This window comes from Puma concolor, chromosome C2 (genome assembly GCF_028749965.1).
Source record: "Puma concolor isolate L17-30 chromosome C2, mPumCon1.1.hap2, whole genome shotgun sequence".
Lineage (NCBI taxonomy): Eukaryota > Metazoa > Chordata > Mammalia > Carnivora > Felidae > Puma > Puma concolor.
This window is the reverse complement of record NC_141675.1, coordinates 68,147,500-68,159,834: the sequence shown is the minus strand read 5'-3', so window position 1 is coordinate 68,159,834 and position 12,335 is coordinate 68,147,500. Positions and strand designations below refer to the sequence as shown.

General features: G+C 33.5%; 1 protein-coding gene across 8 annotated transcripts in view; it reads right to left on the bottom strand.

Moving 5' to 3' along the window:
- The window catches only part of NAALADL2 (N-acetylated alpha-linked acidic dipeptidase like 2), a 1,363,282-nt gene that overhangs the window by 626,525 nt on the left and 724,422 nt on the right, over positions 1-12,335 (bottom strand). The window lies entirely within an intron of this gene.

Below are 12,335 nucleotides of genomic sequence, written 5' to 3'. Positions count from 1 at the left end.
AAGAAATGTGAAGAGCTTGGAAAAGGATGGAAAATACACATTCTTCTTTTGAGGATGTGAGAAAGAAGGCTATATGGTGACCAAAGAAGTACTCTCAAAGTTAGGTTTTTTTCAACATAATGGATAAAATGTAATTGTTGGACTAAGAAATGACAGGACTCAGGGTGCCTGGGTGATTCAGTTGGTTAAACACCTTGATTTCTTCTGAGGTCATGATCTCACCGATTCTGAGTTTAAGCCCTGCATCAGGCTCTGCGTTGTCAGCATGAGGAGACTGTGTGGGATTCTCTATCTCCTCTCTCTCTGTCACTCCACCACTCATGCTCTTTCTCTCTCTCAAAAATAAATAAACTTAAAGAAAAAAAAAGAAACGATGGGACTCAAAACTCTATCAAAACAGGTCATTTGGCCTGTAAAATAGAAAATTCAAGGGATGTGAAAATTGTTGTTTTCAAATATATATATATATATATATATATATATATATATATATATATTCCTTTTTGTACTATGTCATGTAGCAAAATAAAGATGAATGGATCTGGCTTACCACAGGACATATTTTGGTCCAGTGCCATACTCACCCTCCACACCAAAATGTCAGTAGAAATAGGTCTTAAAGATACATGGATGCTTCCAAATGTCATGAAGGTTAAACGCGGCAGAAATGTTCACTTGGTCAGGTACTTCACTCACAGACAACTGTAAAGCATGCTGATTCACAGAGCTCCAGAGTTCCATAACCAGGGATCATATTCAGCTCAATCCCTTATTATCTATGTGACTTTGTGCAAATTATTTAACCTCTTGACACCTCATATTCCTCCTCTGTAAAATGAAGATAATAAAAGCATCTACCTGATGGATTCATTGTTAGGATTAAAGCATTTATAGAAGTGCCTGTCACATAATAAATATTTTGGGATAATAATATTTATAATTATATTAAAATCATACATAAATCATGATGACGATAACTAAATGGTGTTGGGTAAAAATAGCATAAAAATTTTCTTCTTTTATGAATTAATGGTGCAAATTTAAAATTTCTACCTCCTTCCTACTTAGGAAGTAGGATGCTCCCACCAAGCATTTACCAAAGATAATATCTCATGAGAAGTGAATTAAGAAATAACCCACAGGGATCATTTGTGGGCTTGATTTCACTATCTCATCAGCAATCAGTAAGCAGTCATTATGAAAATTCTCATTACTTTTGTGCCCACTTTTATTGGGCTTCTCGAACAAGGGATTTCCAAATAACATAGAATAATAAAAAGGGGTATTTTATAAGGGTAACTCTCTTGCAAGAAATAGTACTCAATATATTTCAATATGTTGAAATAGTCAATGTGTAATTGTATTAGGTATTTTCATACATCAAGAGAAAGAACATTTGATATTCTTTTCACTCTTATTTTTTTCAGTTTCAAAAAATCAAATCCATGTCTTCTCAACACATTCTGTTAGGGTCTGAATGTTTGTGTCCCATCTCCAAAATTCATATATTGAAGCCTTAATTCAATGTGATGGCATTAGGAGGTAGGACCTTAAGGAGATAATTACGTTAAGATGAGGTCATGAGTATGAAGCTCCCATGATGGTATTAGTGTCCTTATAAGAGAAGGAAAAGATACCAGAGTTTCTTCTCTCTTACATTTGAGAATACAGTGAAGAGTCAGCTGTCTGCAAGCTAGGAAGAGCACCCTCACCAAGAACAGAACCTTGCCAGCACCTTTGATCTTAACTGTTCAGCCTCTAGAATTATGAAAATAGATGCCAGTTGTTTAAGCCACCCAGTCTGTGGTACTTTATTATAGCAGCCCAAGCTGACAATGATACATACTCAGAGCATAATTATAATTCAGCAAAATTCACTTATCTAAGTCAATGTATTCTAATATATTCAGTGCATGTTAACTACAGGCTAAATATTTTCATTGTGTTGGTTACAACTACCTTTTCCAAGTTTCTCATCAACACCCAGAAACAAACACCTTATGGCCTGCTAACTGAACCTCAAAAAGCTGATCTGAACAATCAACACAATTGTAGGAATTGAAATGTGCTTAAAATTGGAGTTGCTGCTGTCAGTGAATATGCTTAAATGCAAACAAAATCTATGCATACCCATACTGTGTCACTGTGCTCATTGTCAGAAATAGTTTTTCAAGGCTCAGCCTAATCTAAAATGTGCTGCTTAAATTCTGAACTAGTATAAATCTAACTAAACTAGCTGATAAAGTGACCTAAATGCAACAAAACGAACCATGATAAATATAAAAATAAGAATATAATTACTATACTTCAAAATGCCAGCAATTCACTCAAAAGCCTTGTATCAGTAGCTAAGACTTAGTTCTCTCTGGAAGTAACCCACATCCAAGGAACCTACAAATAGCTATAAAGTTTTATAAAATCTCTAAATATTTCCAAACAACCAGGAGCACTAGGATATTCGTATTGCCAAAGTCCTTCTTTTGCATGCAAGTATTTTGAGAAGAACCAGTGAACTTCCTTGGGCAACTGGTTCTGTCATGAGAACACCATTAATAAGGGATAATGTTTCTTGAGTAAATACTATTGAATGGTAGGTAGTTTTGGTCTTGATAAAGAGCACTCTGATAACTACCATACCACCCCTGCCCACCATGTATGTATTTGTAGAAGTCAGATGTTAATGCAAACTACTATGTACCATTGATGAGCCCAAATATTCAATCACCTAACATTTATTTAGTGCCTGCCATGTTTCTGGTCTTGAGCTAGCTTCTGGAGTTATAAAGCAAAATAAGAGCTCACATTTTATGAAAGAAAATAGATGTGCAAAAATTAATGAATTAAACGAACTTTGTCAGTCCATAAATGAAAGTATATTTTATGTGTTAGAAGGCAGAAAATGAAAACAACTTCTTGTGTATCAGAGAAGTCATCTCAGAAAAAAAAGTAACATTAAAAATACTTTCTTAAGAGTTTGGCTAGCAAGTCAGGGAGGGTAAACATATCTAGACAAAGGAACAGCATCATATATTATTGGTAAAGAATGTCTATAAAAATTCATCTCTTTTTTTATTTTCCATCACTTAACCAAATGACATTTAAAAGTAGCCATTTATTTCTCAATAGGAAATCCAGTGTTCAATCTATAATCTTGGTATTATTATAGGTACTAATGTGTCCAAATCTACTAATATAATGTAGCATTAGCTAGCCTGATTCAGGGTCATTTTAAAATGGAAGCTAAGAAAAAGAATTTTAAAAATTCTATGCCTTTCACAGAATTGGTTTTAATATGGCTTAAAGATTTAAAGCAGTGATTCTCAAAGTATAGTCCCTGGACTGCATCATAATTAGCAGGGACTCCTAGAAATACAGATTATCTGGCACCTCCCCAGACCTACTGAATCAGATTCTACAGGGATATAGACCAGAACTCTACTTTTACAAACCCTCTGGATCATTCTCATGTATTTCAAGTTTAAGAATCACTGATTTAAAGCATGGTTTATTCCAGTATTAACAAGCTCATGTCTTGTATGTGTCTCTTATCTTCAGATAGAAGGAAAGCTCAACTCCACAAAAGCCTGACTTGATTATTTCAAGGGCACAAATTCTGTTTTGAACGGATCTCAATATTGTTGCACATAAGTGGCCAAAGTATTTTATATATGATTATTTTATTTGACATTGACTGAAGATAATGGGGACTAAAATGTACATTGGGGACAAATGAAAGAAATGATTTTTTAGAACTATGTGTAGGAGTACTTTTTTCTTATTTAAATAGATACTATTACAACTTGCCAGTTGCGTTGACCTTGGAAAAATCACCTTGCTTCTTTTTGCTTCAATTTCCTCTCGTATTTAGTGGGGACAGAGTAGTTTCAAGCATTAAATAAGTGCATATAAATTATTTAGAACAGTGCTTGGGTTATTCCAGGTCCTAATATTGTTTTTGTTGTTATCTGAAAGAAAAAGTTAGGTGTTCCTTCTATATTTTGTACTTCTATGTTTTGGACCAATAATTTTTAAATTTATTGTAATTGTTCCCTTAAAAATCATAATCAGTCGCTTCAAATTTTTTTTTTCAACGTTTATTTATTTTTGGGATAGAGAGAGACAGAGCATGAACGGGGGAGGGGCAGAGAGAGAGGGAGACACAGAATCAGAAACAGGCTCCAGGCTCTGAGCCATCAGCCCAGAGCCTGACGCGGGGCTCGAACTCACGGACCGCGAGATCGTGACCTGGCTGAAGTCGGACGCTTAACAGACTGCGCCACCCAGGCGCCCCCATAATCAGTCGCTTCAAATAGCCAACTACTTTTATTCCCCACAGCCCATTCTTTAATTAGTTCTAACAGTTTGACACTACAGTTAAGTTGAATTATGGAAGTAGGATCAGAAAGGACTGCTTATTCTAAACTTCCTTTAAGCAGGTTTGAGTTAGAATCGCCTCTAAATGTAGATTTGAATTACAATCATCTCTATATGTTGGCTTGAATTATCTTTCTTAGGTTAGAGAATGGGTATAAAGAGACAGCAACAGATATTTCATGGAGAAACCGAGATCAGATAGCTACTTTCTAAACTGTAAGCACAGAGATCAAATGCAAAGTGTATGGTGATGGGGGAGAGGTATAATGGAAATGGTGGGGAAACTGGAAGGTCTTAAAGAAAAACAGACAAGGCAAGCTGGAGCAGAAGGAAAGAGGTAATTTGGATAAGATGCTTGTGCTAGGGCATGAATGAAAGGTTCAGAAAAATGGCTCCTCTCTCATGAGAGAGGAGGAGAGAATAAATTTTACCTACTTCATAATTAAAGATTGGCTGGCCTTTTTTTCCTAAAATTCATCTTCCTATATGTGAATGATTGTTGTTATCAGTTTCTTATTGCTGTTGGAATAAGTCACCACAAACTTAGTAGTTTAAAACAGCACAAATTTATTATCTTGTAGTTCTAGAGACCAGAATCCAAAATGGGTTTATGGAGCTAAACCAAAATCAAGGTGTCCACTGAAGTGTGCTTCTTATCTATGGAGGTTCTATGGGAAAATCCACTTCCTTGAGTGTTGCGACTTCTAGAAACTGCCTCCTTCTCTCAGAACATAGCCTTTTAACTCTACTTTCAAAGTCAGCTGTATAGTATCTTCAAATTCATTTTGTCTCTTTGACTTCCTCTTCCTTAGTCACATTTCATTCTCTGACTCTTTGTCCTATCTATATAAGAACCCAGTGATTAGGGTGCCTGGGTAGCTCAATTGGTTAAGCGTCTGACTGCTCAGGTCATGATATCATGGTTCCTAAGTTCAAGCCCCATGTCAGGCTCTGATGTTGACAGTTCAGAGCCTGGAGCCTGCTTTGGATTCTGTGTCTCCCTCTCTCTCTGCCCTCCCCCACTTACTTTCTGTCTCTCTTTCTCTCAAAAATAAACATTAAAAATTAAAAAAAAAAAAAAAAAGAACCCAATGATATTTTGGGCTCACCCAGCTAATCCAGAATAATCTCTTCTTAAAATCCTTGATTTACATGTACAAAGTCTCACTTGCCATGTAAGGCTGTAACACATTCAAAGATTGCAGGGATTAGAATGTGGCCATCTTTGGGGAGACATCATTTTGTTTACTGCTTTCCAGAATTGTGTATGAATATCTTCTCTGACAATGTCTGATTTAAGTGCAAACCTACCAAGGGCTAGGGCTTGAAATGTGTCATCTTCCAAGACTGCTTCAAGATTCATAGAGCTATTAGTCAAGATTATGCAAAGTTTTTCTCTTCTACTTAGTAAACCCACATGCTGCAATTATAACATAATAAATGATTACTATGTATTTGTCTGACAAGAAATGATTCATTAAAATGGAGAAAAATCTAACTTGTTTTTTTAAAGGCATTTTCCAAGGCATCAGGGATGAAAGAGTTACAGCTATATGGCCACAGAAGATATATTTACAATTATTTTACCCATGCAAACATAAAAATCATTCAGTATGAAATGCACAGATTCAAATAAACCAGTTCTTGATGAAAATGGGCTTTATAAAAATTGTTTTTTATGTCATCAAAAAGGAATGTTGTCTTTTCAAAACACTTTCCAGATGAATAGCATATCATAATATATATTTGCTAGCACATAAATAACTGCCTGAATACAAAAAGATGGCAAGCACATATAAAATTTGAAGATATGTGTTACAAATAAAGGATATTTTATGATTCACTGCTGCATCTAATTTTGTGCCTATATGTATCTCTTCCCAGTATGACGTCTGAATATTAAGATAATTCCTGTAGGTTTGGCATCTAATGTTAGATTCAATGGTACAGATTGAGAGAACACATGAAAGAAATAGATCATTGGCTAAAAATCAGAAAAGAGAATTCTATTGAAACCGAAGTAGAAAAACAAAGGCCATCTCAATTATTCTTTACCACTTGAATAATTATTGAAACAACAAGAAGGGCAGTGAATACATTGAATAAAAACTAAAACAAATTTAAAAGACCGACATCATATGGCACCTACAAGGTGATGATGTGAAGAACATAAAACTCCACGAAATTAGCAAATACAACAGGAATAATAATTTAGATGATTAAGATGTTGTGAAAACTAATTTAAAGAGCAAAGTTCAAGTGTCAAGTAACAAAGGACACTGTTAAGAAATATAAGCAGATAAAAAAATGAAATCATTTAGAAAGAAGCTATCTTCAAAACTTGGAAGACTAGGATGCAGTTATGTACTAGATGGGACAGTGATAAAGCTGAAAAATGTGCATTCAATTGTCAATGACCTGAAGTTTAAGTTGGAGAGCTAAAAAGCCAAAAACCAATAAATGCATACGAGCACGAATGCACACACACACCCACACCCCCCCCCCCCCCACACACACACATATCCTACTTGAAAAAACTTGGCTCAAAATGAAAAGCAAAATGATAGGGACAGGTTTTCTCTTCTGAAGTATTTACTAAACACACTCATTTCTAGGAGAAAAGGCAATCACTTATTTTAGCTCTGCACATTTACATGGCAGTGTATCCTACTTACTAATTAATCAAAAGCTGAGATTTTCTTAGAATTTGTATAAATTTCATAAAACATATTTCTATAATGCCTGGTCATGAAATTTCCAATGATGAAATGAAAAACAGAAAAGAAAACTATACATTTTAAAAATATAGTTCAGTTCTGCTTTGAAAATCAACTTTATTGAATTTTCAGTTACTTAATGCCACAATATTTTCCTAACATTGTACAAGAAGGTTAATGTGAAAAAGTTGAATATTAGATTTAGTTATCTATTTGGGATTTTATTTCCCAATTGCTTAAAACACACACACTCACATATACATTTAGTCTCTCTCTCTTTCTCTCTCTCCCAGGTTATATATCGATTTTTAAACATAATCTCTATTGACATATTACCAGAATTTTATGTATGGCCTTTAGTTTTTCTCATATTTCTTCATAGTTAAAAATACCTATCATTTGTGTAACTTCCATAAGTATCCAATTGAGCCTAAAAAATGTTATCCTTGGCAGGCTTAATTATTTCCATCTTTATTCTATTTTAGTAAGTACAAGAAAATTGCTTTTTATTACTTATGTTAGTAATATAATTCTTCCATCGTTAAATTTTTATATAAAATATATATTGAGGGCAATATGAAAATTGCAATTATATATTCAAATAACTATACATGGTTTTTCAAATAAGATAGAAATCCTGCAAACGCTTCACTGTCATCTATCAAGATATACAAATATGGAGTAGCTAAATATGTGCATTTGAAATAACAAATTTAGCATATAAAAAGCTATTTAGGTGGCAATATATAGTAATGAGTACAAGTGCTGGTTGAAGAAGGACAAGGCCTGTTAAACACTGGTTAACTTGTAAAAAGAAAGATTATTAAAACATTTGTTATATGGATTGGTCAATAACTTAAAGCACAAAATAAATTAGTGTGTGCGAATTTTCCTACATTTTATAGTATATTTTGCAGGTAATGTATGCATGTGGGATCAGAGGTATGTCACTATAATTCGTAAATCATTCTAAAATTTAGTATTTTCTAGATACTGTTTAAAAGATGAAGGAGAGTACAATGATATAATTATTTCCCTTAGAAAATCATAAGCATATGAAACTGGAGGGGCAGAGATGACCAAAATTAAAATGAGCAATTACCTTCAAAACTACCACGTTTCATAGTTCTGTTATCAAGGTATTGACACATATTCTTAGATGGCTCAAAATCAAAGAAAACTTTTTTTTTTAACGTTTATTTATTTTTGAGAGACAGAGAGAGACAGAACATGAGCAGGGGAGGGGCAGAGAGAGGGAGACACAGAATCCGAAGCAGGCTTAGGCTCTGAGCTGTCAGTACAGAGCCCGATATGAGGTTCGAACGCAGGAACCCTGAGATCATGACCTGAGCCAAAGTCAGACTGTTAACCAAATGAACCACCCAGCTGCCTCTAAAGAAAACTTTTGAAATCCACAAATTAAGTTGCAGAAGTCTAATTCAATACTTCTGCCGAATGGTTGCTCTCTACAACATACTACGCTAAGAACAAGGAAGGCAGAAAGGTGGATACAGCTTCCAGTGATTAAGATGCTCGCAGCTAGGAAGCTTGAAAGCACTCAAGAGGAAAGCTAAACAGAACAATAGGCAGCATAAAAATGAAGCAATGTTACAGATTACATTTTTAGCTAATGTAGTTCAGTAAATGGCCCAGAAATTCAGAAAACATGTATAAAAACATTATATGTCGAATAAAATTAAGGTTTAGATTTAAGGTAAAATCACTGATTTTTCTCGAACTATTAGAAAAATCTTATTGAAATATTTTTAAAAGATGCCAGTGTAGAATGGCAATACTGGATAGAGTACTAAAAAACCAAACTTCGGCTCTTTGCTTGAAATTTTCTAATTAGCACCACATACAACATCAAAAAATAAGTCCAAATCTCAAGCAGCAAAGTACTTATATGAAAACAGGAAGCCAATATCAAGTCACAAAGAAGTCAGGAGATGGTTTTCTGCCTCCTTTTTAAAAACCCATGCCCTACCATCAACTGATGAATGGATAAAGAAATTGTGGTTTATATACACAATGGAATACTACGTGGCAATGAGAAAGAATGAAATATGGCCTTTTGTAGCAACGTGGATGGAACTGGAGAGTGTGATGCTAAGTGAAATAAGCCATACAGAGAAAGACAGATACCATATGGTTTCACTCTTAAGTGGATCCTAAGAAACTTAACAGAAACCCATGGGGGAAGGGAAGGAAAAAAAAAAAAAAAAGAGGTTAGAGTGGGAGAGAGCCAAAACATAAGAGACTGTTAAAAACTGAGAACAAACTGAGGGTTGATGGGGGGTGGGAGGGAGGGGAGGGTGGGTGATGGGTATTGAGGAGGGCACCTTTTGGGATGAGCACTGGGTGTTGTATGGAAACCAATTTGACAATAAATTTCATATATTAAAATAAATAAATAAACAAATAAAAACCCATGCCCTAAATGCCATTTTGAATTCACCGCCTTATTTCAACTAAACTCCTTTACCAGTCTGAATTTTGTATTTCCTGCATTCACAATTAATATTAGTATGTTATCATATAGTATTTATACATCATAAACAATTTGTGTCATACTCATGTAAAGTTTTCTTTTTTTTTCCCCGTAAATTTGAATGTTTCTTAAGGATTAGGATTGTTTTCAACTCCTCGAATTTCAATACTTCTTTATGCTGGGGAATAGTAAGGAACTATTATTTTATTAAATTCAGAGATTTACACTGTTTTTGAACATTGATACAGGAAGGACATTACACATTAAAGAACTACAAGTGTTACCACTTGGATAATGACTGAGTGTTAGCAAAATGATTACTTAACCAGGGATGTATGCACCTTTAGTCTATGCATGAAAATACTTTTTAAGATCACTGACTGCAAAGATCTGGACTAAACCTACTAATGGTTTGAACAGTGAAGTCAGTGGTCCAAATGACAAAGCACATTTATAATCTTCTATTAAAAATCAGTGCAACACTATAACATTTTCAGTACATCTTATTTTCCTATTTATTAACCAAAACAGTGACTATGAATTCTTAAAAGAGAAATTAGAAACAAGAAAATATTCATGTTTGTTTATTGCTTCCAAAATTCAAAATATTGAGTTCTTTGCTGCATATAGCACAAGTATACTTTTTTTGTTTCTTTTTGCTAGACTTAGATTAAGTATAGAGTCTCTAAATATGAAAATACAATAAACTGAGTCTATGTGAGGGCTTTTGGTTTATTTTTTTTCTTATTAAGAAAAGATACCTTTGAGAGGCTTTATTAATCTCTCTTTTTCTCCAGCTTCATTGATATACAATTGACATACAATTGAGCAATTTATTAATTATGCATAGAGAAATTATACAAGTCCAAATTATACAAAGAAATATACAAAGAAATTATACAAAGGAAAATAGAGTGAGTTCTACTATTCTAAGATCACTTAAATCACGTGATTCCCTCAGAGTAGTAATCAGAATAATATAGTCAGCCTTTCTTTTGAGATACTCTGTGTGTCCCTCCCCCACCAAATACAAATAATTTTCATCAGGCAATGTTTAGTGGTACTTGCCAACATCATAAGGTACAATATATATGCTATCTTTGACCCAGAATATTCACTACCATGGGGATTATAGCTTCCTTATAATATTTTGCCTTGTGTTTAAAATGATAAATTTCATGCACTTGCTTACTCAGCACCCAATAATTAGCCTTTCATATTTCAGCTAGCATTTGATGTCTTTTGGTGTTCCACAAGACAAACCTGGGTCATAAGAATTCTTTCCTAGACACATGTAGAATCATGTTTTGTTCTGTTTTTTTTTCTTTTTGCCTAGGGAGTAATAGTTTTTCTCTAAAGTGTATGAAAAATCTGTTTAAAGGTTATTATCTAAAAGGAAACAGATATAGCACAGAAAAATGTCATTAACATATAAACCACCATTCAGAGAACAATGTGTGGCTCAATCTCACGAACCATGAGATCATGACCTGAGCCAAAATAGAGTCAAACGCTTAACCAACTGAGCCACCCAGGTGCCCTGATGTTGTAAGAATTTTAAGCCCTTGAAAGTTAAAAGTACCATAATATACAAGAAAAAAAAAAATTCTGACAACATATTGTATTTTAATTAATGATAATTTTCCTGTTGTAAACTCTCACATATTTATTATAGAATTTAAGAAAATAGTAAAAAAATACACATAAGAAACAAATATAAAATTATCTGTGTCATTACTCTGATGATATACATTCCTAGCATTTTGTGTTATTTCTATCCAGTCTCTCGTATAGATATTTTTCCATATTGAATCATATTGTAGCCTTTATACCCTATTCTAAACATGTACCAATGAATTCACATTTTAATGGCAATATCACATTAATGTATAGCACGTCTATATTTTATTTCTTTCTCCAATATAGACTATTAATTTATCTCTAATTTGTCTCTATATAAATAATATTTCAGTAAACATGCTGTGCATGAATCTCCATGTGAATCCTTATTAACCTTCTTGAATAAATATATAGGATAGTAATTATACAGTCAGAGTACAGATTATTTACTATTGAAACTACAAATGAGAAAATGAAAATTCATTTCTTTTCTAGGCAAATGCTATATATACATATATATGTGTGTGTGTGTATATATATATATGTATATATATATACATATATATATACATATATATATATAGCAATTTAAAGATTTCAACAGAAAACCTTCTTGCTAATTTATCTTCATGTGCTAATGTAGAAATACAGAAAATTAACAGGAAAAGAGTATGACTTTTCAGTTGTTATCTTCTGATTTTTGTTTGTTCAAGAGAAAAAGAGAAATATGTTTGGAATTAGGAATTCATTCAAGTACATTATATAACAGAAATTGCCTATCAGATACTTAATATAAACAGAGCAATACTGTATGAAATCTAAATGGAGTTAAAAGTTGTCAACAAAGTAGGCTTATCTGAGCACTTCTATTAAGTGAAACCCAACCAGGTTGTAAAAAGTTAAACATAAGGGAATAAAATGTGTAGAACTCACTCATATCAAGGAAATGCTTTGAAATATTCTCAACCAGAGAGTTGAAAATGATGTTAAATTGCGTAAACCACCACCTGCAACTGCAAGCTATATCAGTAAGTTAACAAATATGTGTCTCCAGGTATCTATTCCTATGCAACACGTAACAAATCAATGGAATAGACCTCATCCAACAAAATAGCTATCATCAAAGTCTGGTT